At 45.6% G+C, this 12,602-nt stretch overlaps 1 non-coding gene across 1 annotated transcript; it reads left to right on the top strand.

Moving 5' to 3' along the window:
* The first annotated feature begins 204 nt into the window (after positions 1–204).
* TRNAK-CUU lies at positions 205–277 on the top strand. Its single transcript has one exon. It is a non-coding gene; the product is annotated as a tRNA-Lys (tRNA).
* The last annotated feature ends 12,325 nt before the right edge of the window (positions 278–12,602 follow it).

The raw sequence follows: 12,602 nt of genomic DNA, 5'->3' as shown, positions 1-12,602 counted from the left end.
TGCACCTCATCTAATCTCTTGCTTTTCCTTTCTGAAGCCCATGCAGCTACCACAGGTAAAGGAATCAGCAGGTTTCACAACCTTGTCTCTGGTACCTAAAACACAGCCAGGTGCGGGGGCTTCTTAGTATTTGTACAGTGGGAACCTACAAATACTGAAGGTGACGTCAGTCTTCCAAGACAAAGGAAGAACATCAACACACCTGCCTGGCTAGCTAAGTCGGTAGAGCATGAGACTCTTAATCTCAGGGTTGTGGGTTTGAGCCCCACGTTGGGTGGAGTGTGTTTTGGAAAGATTAGGGCAAGCTGTGTTACATAAATGCAGCAATGGACGAAGATCTAGTGGGTAGTGGATTCATCAGCGGTGGGTGCTAGAGCTTGGACTTACCCGGTTTGCTGAAGGCCTTGAGAAGAATTCTCACCACCTTTGCACCCTTGCTAACTCTCGATGAGAGGTGGGTACCTGCAAACCGATTCCTGCAGGCCTGCACCTTGACCTATGGTGCATGCATGCTGCTTTGCTGTAGTCCACTCACCCACGGGCAGCACATATTAGGTACTTTCTCTTTACCAGACGACCAGGGCTGGAGACTTGATGTGGTTTACCGAAACTAGGGTGAGACCACAGGACGTCCCCCGGCATTGGTGAGTGTCAAAACCTATCTGATTAACTGCCACTTTACTAGGAGATTTAGCGGTTAGGATTCGGCATTTGCCTCACTGCGACCTGCTTTTGACTCCCTATCAAGAAAGGTGCTTTGTGTAATTTGAGACACTTATCTTCAGTATATTGTCTTTTATGCTCTTGATTTTAAGAGTCTATTTTTGTGAGATGTTGCCCTACACATTACCAGCCTCCACGTTTTCCCCATACATAAAGAAAGGTAAAAACGGGCCATGCCCAGTGGCTCATGCCTGTGATCCCAATACCTTGGTAAGACAAGGCGAGAGGATCGCTTGAGCCCAGTATGGCCTCGAACTCCTGGGCAACATAATGAGACTAGCATCTATGCCAAGAAAAACTGTGTTGACCGTTCCATAGTCCTGCAAATGTGGCCCGTTTTGTATTTTTAAGCTGTGGAAGTCTCTTCCGCACGCACACCACACGAGAAGTCTGTTGATCATAGAAAGCTGGCTTAAACTCACTGAGCAAAAGGTAGCATTGTCTTCTGCCTCAGACGTGTGTCAAAGGGAGGATTTAGGAGCATTATATACTCTGTGAGGGTGGTCTGGGCAGAAGTTGGTCAGAATTTGTAAATAGGTAGAGTCTCTAGTACAATCCTAGCACTTGAGTTACTGGGGCTGTGGTCTTGGAACATCAGGGAGGGTCTTAACAAGCTGGTGTTCAAAAAGTTTGAAGTTTGACATTTCATCTTGCACAAATGCTTTCGGATTCTTTTGCCGACTGTGGTTTCAGGGTCATTTCTTACCACCTTCACTGGGACTGGAAAACATTCTTAAAGAATTCTGGCTTTTTAATTAAAGTGGAGATGAAGTGGACAGGCTTCTCTTCTTTATCCCCCAGCAAGCCAAGGGAATGTCCGCTAGAGCTTTTTGCTGCAATTCCTGCTTTCTCTCCTCTCCACCCTTCCACCTATCTCTCCTCTGGCTAGGCCAGGTTTGAGATGCCATGCCAAGCAAGTGACCCACGCTGCTCTGGGCACAAAGGCGGCAAGCGTTCAACAGGTAGAGAAGCATGATAAACACATGGAACCTGGTGGGATCTTTGGTCTCCCCCCACCAAGGCCTGTGGTGATGAAGCTTGAGGAGATTGAGGCACCAACTCTGATTTATATTCCAGGAGGTTCCTTCAGGGATTATGCAAACAGCGAATATGAGGGGGAGTAAGACTGTCCCGGACAGCGGCTGGAAGGACACAGGCCTTGTTCACACAAAAGGCGGCCAGCGCGGGGGAGGCGGCAGCCAGAGGGAGATGCAACTGAAGGAGCGGATGCATGGTTTGCAGCGGAGATAGGTGGGGTGGTTCCACAACCGAGATCACAGACTGAGGATGCGAGAGGGAAGGGGAGAAAAAAAACAGCGACTTAGGTCTCCAACAAATTAGTCATGAGATGCTGCAAGACATCTAGAAAAACTGCCGAAGACGTGGGTCTGAAACTTGGGAGAACACTTCTTGCTGCAACCAGAGACAGAGCTAAGGAGTGGGTCCTGCTGCGAGCGGACGTGAAGCTCCAGGGTCAGCCTGGGGCTCTCGGAGGCGGAGTCGGGATGGGAGAACAGCTCGCAGGGAAGCTTCTACTGAGGCCGAGGGCGCCCACAGTGCAAAGAAGGAGATTGACAGCGTCCGGTTCGGCACACGGTCTCGTAAGAGAAGGTGTCCATGGATTGGGCCACCTGGAGGCCCGTGGTGACCTTGACCACAGAACCAGATTCATACCAGTAGGGCTCCCGCCCTGCTCTGGATGGAGCGGGGCTTCGGGGTCACAGAGGCAACAAGGATCCCTGTTCAACAGGACTGCGCTTCCCTTCCAAGCTCACCAGGAATTTGGAAATTAGGCGTCGGCGGCGGAAAAACATTTTACAATATTAGGCAATCACTACTACTTTTAAATTTGCATATATGCAAATCTCTATTGACCAGCGTTAAGCTTCGGTCCAACTCTGTACATATCTTGGATGCTAGGATTGGCGAGTTTTATTTTTATTTTATTTTATCTTACTTTTGGAAACGGAGTCTTGCTCCGTCTCCTAGGCTGGAGTGCAGTGGCGCGATCTCGTCTCACTGCACCCTCCGCCTCCCGGGTTCAAGCGATTCTCCTGTCTCAGCCTACCGACTAGCTGGGACTACAGGCGCACGCCGCCACTACGGGCTAATCTTTTATATTTTAGTAGAGACGGAGTTTCACCGTGTTGCCCAGACTGGTCTCTAACTCCTGAGCTCAGGCAATCCGCCCGCCTCACCTCCCAAAGTGCTGGGATTACAGGCATGAGCCACTGTGCCTGGCTGGTAAGTTTTAATTTTATTAAAATACCTAAAATTTGTCATTTAACTTTTAAAATGCAATAAAAATTTCAGATTTATCTTCAACAACTGACTTAAAACTCTGATATTCATTAATGTATATTTGCCCTTTATTGTAATAATTATGCATAATTCATAGAAATAAAAGGACAAAATAATTTCATTTTTTTGATTTTTTTTTTTGAGACAGAGTCTCACCCTGTCGCCAGGGGCCAGGTTGGAGTGCAGTGGTGCGATTTCCGCTCACTGCAACCTCCGCCTCCCGGGTTCAAGCAATTCTCCTGCCTCAGCCTCCCTAGTAGCTGGGACTACAGGCCCGCACCACCACGTCCAGCTAATTTTTGTATTTTAGTGGAGACGGGGTTTCACTATGTTGGCCAGGATGGTCTCGATCTCTTGACCTCGTGATCCACCCGCCTCGACCTCTGAAGTACTGGGATTACAGGCGTGAGCCACCGCGCCCGGCCTCATTTTTGATTTTTACATTTACTTTAATTTACATTTTAACAAAATATATTTAAATATCGTGTTCTTTGAATGCATTTTGCATTTTTAAATCCTCTCTGTCATTACTGTCGGTATAGCACAAATCATGTGAAAATTGAAACCTCTGGCTGCCTTCCCCGGAAGAAAAGGAACCAGTGTGGAAGCGTATCCGAAGGCACATTTGCCTTTCCTCCTGTGATACTGGCTAGTTTTTTGTTTTGTTTTGTTTTGCTTTAATTGCTGGACGTGACTGGTGTACCTTTAGAGGTCACGCTTTACAGTTTGACAAACACCACTACGCGGAGCCACAAGAAGACTGTTATTCTGGGGAAGAATGGGTCTAAGAGCCCTGACTCAATTGGTGAAGCCCACACTTAGATGCTGACGATAAGACATAAAAATAATAGCGCACACCGTGGGTATCTGTTTCTGTAATGTAGTGGTTTTCACGTACGCCTAACACGTGAAAGGTCCTCAGTTCGAAGCCGGGCGGAAACATCTGAATTGTGTTTTCCTTCGAGCTCAAATAGTTTTTTTCCTATTTTTCTAATTTTATTTATTTATTTACTATTTCATCTATTTATTATTTTGAGACGGAGTCTCGCTCTGTTGCCAGGCTGGAGTGGAGTGGCGCTGCAACCTCGGCCTCCCGGGTTCAAGCAATTCTCCTGCCTCAGCCTCCCGAGTAGCTGGGATTACAGGAGCTCACCACTGTGCCCAGCTTTTTTTTTTTTTTTTTTTTTTTTTTTTTTAGTAGAGACAGGGTTTCACCATTTTGGTCATGTTGGTTTCCAACTCCTGATCTCGTGACCCGCCCGCTTTGGCTTCCCAAAGTGTTGGGATTACAGGCGTGAGCCACCACACCCGGCTTCAAAAAGGTTTTTTTACTGCAGATTCTATGTGTATAAATGTTCACAAATTTTTATACTACACTTACAGACCAACGAGATTTTCTTTTTCCTTTTTCTTTCTTTCTTTTTTTTTTTTGTCGCCAGGCTGGAGTGAGTACAGTGGCACGATCTCGGCTCACTGCAACCTCCGCCTCCCGGGTTCAAGCGATTCTCCTGCCTCAGCCTCCCTAGTGGCAGAGACTACAGGTGCGAGCCACCACGCCCAGCTAATTTTTGTATTTTTAGTAGAGACGGGGTTTCACCATGTTAGCCAGGATGATCTCCATCTTTTGACCTTGTGATCCGCCCACCTCGGCCTCCCAAAGTGCTGGGATTACAGGCGTGAGCCACCACTTCCAGACCAGCCAGATTTTTCAATCCATTGCCGATCAACTTCAACTGGTGTACTCCATGTCTACGTCTGGAATATGAAGGTGAGAAGTAAGTGGTCTTGCTGGTCATTATTAGGGTCTGCCTGCAAAGTCCTGGCGAATCAAATGCAGCCAGCCGGGGGGGAATGTTACCGAATGACAGATCAACGATTAAAAAGTGCAAGAAGGCTCGGGTTGGAAATGCTTAGTCGAAAGTGTGCACCGGAAGGCCAATAGTGACGGCGATAACTACAACGTCTACCACACAGCAAGTTGTCTGCAGGTGTGGCCCTGGACTTCCCTCAGAGGAAGCTAACCATTCTGGGAGGGTTGTTTACAGATGAGGCCACAGGCAGGGACAGATCACACAAAGCGACGGAACGTGTGAGATGGAGCTATAGGACAGGGAATGGAAAATAAACCGCAAAGAGAAATTCAACTGAAATACAGGCGGAAAACTCGCGCAGGCTCCGGCGGAGGACTGCTGGTGACTGCGTGAAAGGCGGGGATCCAGTAAGTTTTAAGACAAACCCGAGTGGTGCAGACACCCACGCCTTGCGGCGCGGCGCGGCGCTAAGGAAGAGTGCTGGCTCTCACCCCATTGCAGTGAGTGCGAGCGAGGCTGAGACTTTCCACCCCGCTGACTTCTCGCGCCTGCCCCACCTCTTCTACGCGGGACCGCCCCAGTGCCTCGCATCCACGTTGTCGGCTCCAGTTCCTGGCGTGTGTCCCCAGTGCAGGCCTGCCGGGAGTGGAGCGTGCCCCCCAGTGCAGGCCCGCCTGCAGCCCTGACAAGGCTTTTGTGTCCGTGGTGGAGGTGGAGGGCAGTCAAGAGTACCATCAGCCTCTCCAAGGCGTCACCATCGGTTTCCCTCTGCACCCGTACTCACTTGCAGCGCTTAGGCCTCGGGCCGTGGTTGGTTGGCAGATGAGTGGGGAGCCCATTCCCCAGGGGGGCCTCTTCAGCGATTCCAGGGAAAAAGCAGCAAAGTCTTTAGAGAAGCAGCCGCACTCGGTAACCCGAGTACAGCGCTCCTGGCCAGAGAGAAGTCTGGGGAAACCCACGTGCGGTGTGGCCCCTGCAGCGCAGGCTGCTTCCCCGCGTGGAAAATGGGCTTCCACCTTTCTCACATCGCACGGGCACACTTGTGCGCGTGGCAGGGGACCAGCCACCTCTTTCCCAGAGTCCTCTGCTCAACTTGAAAGTCAAATAAATGCCACATCTAAGTGGCAAAGCAAGGGTCGGGCGTGTCAGCCCGATCTTGCAGTCCCAGTTACTCGAAAACTGGGCCTAGGAGTTCGAGACCAGCCAAGGCAACATAGTGAGACTGCCCCCTCAACCCCCACCCCGGACCCATCTCTAGGGGGAAAAAATCTTTTTAATTAGCTGGGCATGGTGGTGCATATCTGTAGTTCTAGCTACTACCCTACGTCTAGGCTGCAGTGAGCCAAGATCGGGCCACTGCACTCCAGCCTGGGCACAGAGCCTGTAAAACAAAAAAAGAAAAGTGGCAAACACCAGCATTCTGTTTAACGTTTCATACATCTTAAATGCAGACAAAGCGTAATAAAAGCAGAGTCACGTGATGGCAAAATTTGTTAGGATAATGTTAGCATAAAGTTCACAGAAAACATCAATGTCATGCCCGTTTCTTTATTACTGCTCTTTCACACTTAATTGTATACAGTCCCAGAATTTATGGATCAGAAAGTCGGGTAGCCAGCCTAGAACTTACAGACAGAATTCTCCCGGAGTTCCCCTGCTGGCCCAACTTCTTCCTCCTCATCCCTTCTTTGCCGAGCCCCCCTCGCATTCCCTCCTTCATGTTTAACTGACTGGTTTGAAGTGAGTCTGTACTTTTCTGACAGAGTGCCTTCTGCACCCCTTCAAGCTGACCTCCTTGGCTACCAGGATTCCGGGAGGCCAGGACCATCCCTCAGCCCTTTGTCACTCTTCTATAACTGTATTTTGCTCTGTGTCTTAGCCAACATTGGTCTTCCTTGTTGAGACAGTGAAGCAAATTCAAAGCAACATAATCAACATCAGCCAACTAGCTGTGCGGGTCAACAAGATGTACAGGAAACAATCTGTTTTAAGTCATATTTCGAATTACACTTTTAAAAATATTTAGAAATGAGCCAGGTGCAGTGGCTTATGCTTGTGATCCCAGCACTTTGCGAGGCTGAGGTGGGTGGATTACCTGAGATCAGGAATTCGAGACCAGCCTGACCAATATGGTGAAACCCCATCTCTACTAAAGCTATAAAAATAGCCGGGCATGATGGTGCATGCCTGTAATCCCAGCTACTTGGGAGGCTGAGGCATGAGAATCGCTTGAACCTGGAGGTGGAGGTTGTAGTGAACCGAGATCATGCCATTGCCCTCCTCCCTGGGCAATAAGAGTGAAACTCCACTCCGTCTCAAATGATAATAATAATAATAATAAATATATGTGTATTTTATTATTAATTTTTTGAGATGGAGTTTTGGGAGGATCCTTCGGGAGGACTCTTTGAGACCACTGTCCCCTCCATGTCTCTAAATATATATTTTATATATATATTTATAAAACATATAATGTATATTTATAACTATATATTTATAAAAATATATAATACATATTTATTATATGTGTATTACATAAATAATAAATATAACATATATTCATATTATATATACCATATATATTTTAGAGACTTGTAGTGTGTGGTGGCCTCAAAGGATCCTCCTGGAGGCCTCCCAAAGTTGATGGGGTTACAGGTCTCAGCCACTGTAGCTGGCCTTAGGTAACACAATGTCAACTTGTCATCATGTCTTTACAGCTTTCCTTAACTCATCTTGTTTCAGTTAACTGGAACTCAGTGCTATTACTCTTTTCTTGATGCTTGAATTGCAGCTGCTTGCTGGTGGTGTCCCTTTGCCATGGCCCTTTGTCCTTTCACCAGCGTCCTGACAATTTGAAAGCACCCATTTCCAAATTCTGCTTTGGCCTGTCTGTAATTTCTCTACCCTATGATGCAGAATATTCAGGAAGTTTAAGGGTTTTTTCTTCTTCTTCTTCAGTGAAAAATAAAAGAAAAGAGCCACTCTGGGTGCCAGGACAGTGCATGGAGCCAAAGCACCTGGCTCCCTCACTTGCAGGTGCCGTAGAGAAATAGTTTGAAGGAGGCGATTTCACATTGAGGGTTCTATTTACTTGCAGCTGGAGTGCAAGGGCACTATCTCGGCTCACCTCAACCTCTGCCTCCTGGGTTCAAGTGATTCTTCTCCCTCAGCCTCCGTAGTAGCTGGGATTACAGGCATGTACCACCATGCCCCAATAATTTTGTAGTTTTAGTAGAGATGGGGTTTCTCTACTAAAACAAAAGTTTGTAATTTTTGTTTTGCCATGTTGATCAGGCTGGTCTCGAACTCCCAACCTCAGGTGATTCGCCTGCCTCGGCCTCCCAAAGTGCTGGGATTACAGGCATGAGCCACCATGCCCAGCCAGCTTTTTTTTTTTTTTTTCCCCAAATAAACCCTAACATTTCCCTACCAAATTATCTACTTAGATTTTTAACCTCTCACTCAAAAGTAATTATAGGCCAGTCATGGTGGCTCTCACCTGCAATCCCAGCATTTTGGGAGGCCGAGGTGAGTGGATTTCTTGAGCCCAGGATTTGAGAGCAGCCTGGGCAATATGGCAAAACAAAAATTACAAAATTATTTTTTCTCTTTTTTTTATGTTAAAGTAGAAAAAACATAATATTTTCTACAAAAATTAGCCAGGCATGGTGGCACATGCCTGTAATTCCAGCTACTCAGGGTGCTGAGGTGGGAGGATGGCTTGGGCTCAGGAGGTGGAGGCTACAGTGAGCCAAGATAGCACCATTGCTCTCCAGCCTGGGTGACAGAGCGTGACCTTGCCTAAAAATTTAGAGAGAATTGTGTAATGAAACTCCAAATACGCATCTCCCAGCTTCAACAACTCTCACTCTCCCACCATTCCTGTCTTATCCCTGTCTTCATCCATCTCCAACCCACTGCTCTTTTCTTTCTAATCCTCCCTGATGTCCTGGACGGTCCCTCTACAGTCACATCACTGACTCTCCCTTTCACTGTGGCTGTTCTGATAGTCTATAACCCTTCGAGGATTAGGGAATCATACTAACAGCTACAAATCTCATAAATTAAGCCCTTAGTAGGGTCTAGGCACTGTCCTTTTCTTTTTTTCTTTTTCTTTCTTTTTTCTTTTATGAATCTAGAGTCTCCCTGTGTTGCTAGGACTGACCTTGAATTCTTGGGCTCAAGCAATGCAATCCTTCTACCTCAGCTCTCTCTCCTGGGGTTACAGGCACACACTGCCATTCTAGGCATTGTCCTATGTGCTGGGCATGCATTGATTCATTGCATCCTCACAAGCAACCTGTGGTGTGCACTGTTAAAATGATACTTCATTTATTCATTCATTTATATTGCAGTAAAAAGGATAGATCAGGTCCCTGCCCTCCTGAAGTTCACTTTCTGATGGGTGATTTAAATAACAAACAACAGGCAGATACAAAAACCACCTCAGAGAGTGATAGGGACAGTGACAAAATTAATGAGGGCAATTTGGTAGAGTGGTAGGTAAACAGAAGATAGCACTATAGAGAGGGGCCAGGAAAGAGACAGCAGAACAGGTGACATTGAGTTGAGCCAGGAAAAGAGAAAGGCAGCCTTTTAAAGATCTCGGAGAAAAGGTTTTTGGGAGAGGAAGTGGAGGAAGATCAAAGACCCTGAAGTAGGAGTGAGATTGATGTGTTCAAGAGGGAAGACTTTGGTTGTGGGTAGGTAAGGAGCCACAGCTAGACTTCCTTAAATATGCATTCTCATGACTCCATCCACACCATTTGCTTTTTTTGTTTTGCAAAGAGATTGAAAAATGAGTGGAAGACATTGTATCTGCCATCTTATGGGACCCCCAGGCTAATGAGGCACACAGTACGGTCTCAGTGCAGGTCTGTGAAAGACAGATAGATGAGTACATAGCTTTATTCAGAAGATTTCAAATAAACAATACTCCTAGGATTTCTAAAAGTGCTATGGGTTAGTGGTTAAAGCAGGGAGTCTGTAACAGCAAAGGAAGTTCGGATACCAGCTCTCTACTGCCAGCTGTGACCTAATCCCTCATTCTCCTGCCTCCTTGTCCACACAATGAGGGTTCATAAATATAAAATTCATAATTGTAATTTGAAACATATAAGAGAATATTACCAGTCTTGGCCATTCAGAATGCCTCTGTTTGATAGCCTTAGTTACTGAAGGAACCAGGGGAAGGGATTGTTCTTGTTGTTTCAAAAATTGATAGCTTTATAGAAAAATAACAATATTTATAAGCTGAACTTAAAGCCTTCAGAAAAACTAGGCCTTAACATCTACTACTCTAATAAATTGAATTTTAATCACAAAGCGAGCATGTATTCTTTTTTATATTCAAAAGCGTCCCCCTTCACCCTTAGATATTAAACATCTCAAATGACAGTGATAAGCAGGGACATTTCCCAGAATATCCTATGGCTCTACTCCAGTTGGTCCCAACACAGAATGGAAGAGCAGGCCATTCTGGGTCAACTTTTTGGCCACTCTTCCTTTTGCAGGCAGTCCTCCAGAATTAGGTTGCTGTAGAACACCAGCATGTGACTGAGGCCTGCCTTTTGCCTGAGACTTACACCTTTAATCCAATGTGATATGATAGAAACAGCAATGAAACAGCAGACTGAGCATTTGATGGCAGATGAGCCATCTCCCCTAATGCTACCACAGAGATCCTAGAAGAATGATTTCCTCAAGTTTAGTAAAGAGAAACCAGTGATTGGTAAAGAAAGAGACGCTGGAGTATTTTTAGACTGGCTAGAGTAGATAACAGCCATGAATATATTAAACCTGAAGATAATTTTCTGTTTGAAATGAGATTTTTAAATAAAAACATTCAGAAGTTGTTGATTAATAATTTACGTATAAATTATATGAAATAATTTTTGTAGACCACTTAACAAAACATATCTGTGCTCTAATAATTTATACATGTTCCATATGACACCAAGGCCAAATGGAAAATGACATACACATTTATTTCTTTTTTGAGACAAAATCTTGATCTTGTCTCTCAGACTGGAGCGCAATGTCTCAATCTCGGCTCACTGCAGCTTACTGTGGCTCACTGCAACCTCTGCCTCCCTGGTTGAAGCAATTCTCTGCCTCAACCTCCTGAGTAGCTGAAATTACAGGCACCTACCACCACGGCCAGCTAATTTTTAGTCAAGATGGAGTTTCACCATGTTGGCCAGACTGATCTCGAACTTCTGACCTCAGGTGATCCACTCGCCTCTGCCTCCCACAATGCTGGAATTACAGGCGTGAGCCACTGCACCCGGCCATAAATTTTATTTCTTATGTCTAGTTGGATTCTTCCTGTGCAAGGAAGAAGATGTGTAGAGTAAGAAACAACTGAGCTGTCCTTTCTAATGGTGTCCTGGCTTTGCAAGTGAAGAGAACATGATAGCCTCTTCAGAAACAGCACTGAAAAGAGAAAAAAACAGTGCTGTCATATAGAATTGGATTAAGAACTGTAAACAAAAGTGACACTGTACTCTACAAAATCTTTTATCTGAGTACATTCCTGTGTGATGTAAAGGGTTGCGGGAGGGTCCTTCTCCCTATCAGGTGGCACCCCGTAGGCCTTCCAATGGGTATGTCCTGTAGGCAGCCAGTGAGGGACTCCAGCAACTTTAAGTTGGGGAGTCACACATTTAAATCTTTTGTCAAGGCAGCCCATTTTCCCCGAAACTGTGGAGAAACAGGCAATCTCACTCATGGCTAGTGGAAGGTAATATCAAATGGTAAGTTCTACAGTGGGGTGATTTACCTATTTTTACAAAATTACTTGCATGTAAACCTGCATGCAACAAATCTCACTTCTGGGAATTACCTCCACAGATAAAGTGCAAAAGTGCAAAATGACAATTGCTACACGCTTAACTGTAGCACTGATTGTTACAATAAAAAAAATTGGAAACAATATGAATGCCCATCCATAAGTGATCTCTTAAATAAAAGATGGTTCATCTACAGTGGAATATGGTGCAGCAGTAAAAAAAGATTGAAGACATTTTCTATGTCTTGAAATAGGAAGATCTTCAAAATATAATAGTAATAAAATACAAAATTTTGTATAAAATACAGAAAAATAAAACTATACTTGTACCAGCCAGGCACAGTGGCTCAAGCCTGTAATCTCAGCACTTTGGGAGGCTGAGGCAGGCAATCACTTAAGACCAGAAGTTCAAGACCCAGCCTGACCAACAGGGAGCAACCCGGTTTCTACTAAAAACAGAAAAAATTAGCTGGGCATGGTGGTGCACACCTGTAGTTCCAGCTACTCAGGAGGCTGAGGCAGGAGAATCGCTTAATCATGGAGGGCGGAGGTTGTAGTGACCTGAGATTGCACCACTGCACTCCAACCTGGGCAACAGACTCTGTCAAAAAACAAAATAAACAAAAAGGCCAGGTGCAGTGGCACACGCCTGAAATCCCAACATTCTGGGAATCTGAGGCAGGCGGATCACCTGAGTTCAGGAGTTTGCGACCAGCCTGACCAACATGGTGAAACCCTTTCTCTACTAAAAATAGAACAATTAGCTGCATGGTGGTGGGCGCCTGTAGTCCCAGCTACTGGGGAGGCTGAGGCAGGAGAATCACTTGAAAGCTGATTTTGTGGCGCAGCCTCTGTTGAAAATGGTATGACGCTTCCTCAAAAACTTAAACATACAAATGCCATATGACCAGTAATTTCACTTAGTGATGCATACTCAAAAAAAAAGAAAAAAAAAATGAAATTAAAAAAAAAAAAAA

Source organism: Cebus imitator, unplaced genomic scaffold (assembly GCF_001604975.1).
Source record: "Cebus imitator isolate Cc_AM_T3 unplaced genomic scaffold, Cebus_imitator-1.0 Scaffold634, whole genome shotgun sequence".
Classification (NCBI taxonomy): domain Eukaryota; kingdom Metazoa; phylum Chordata; class Mammalia; order Primates; family Cebidae; genus Cebus; species Cebus imitator.
This window is presented reverse-complemented; position numbering and strand designations above follow the sequence as displayed.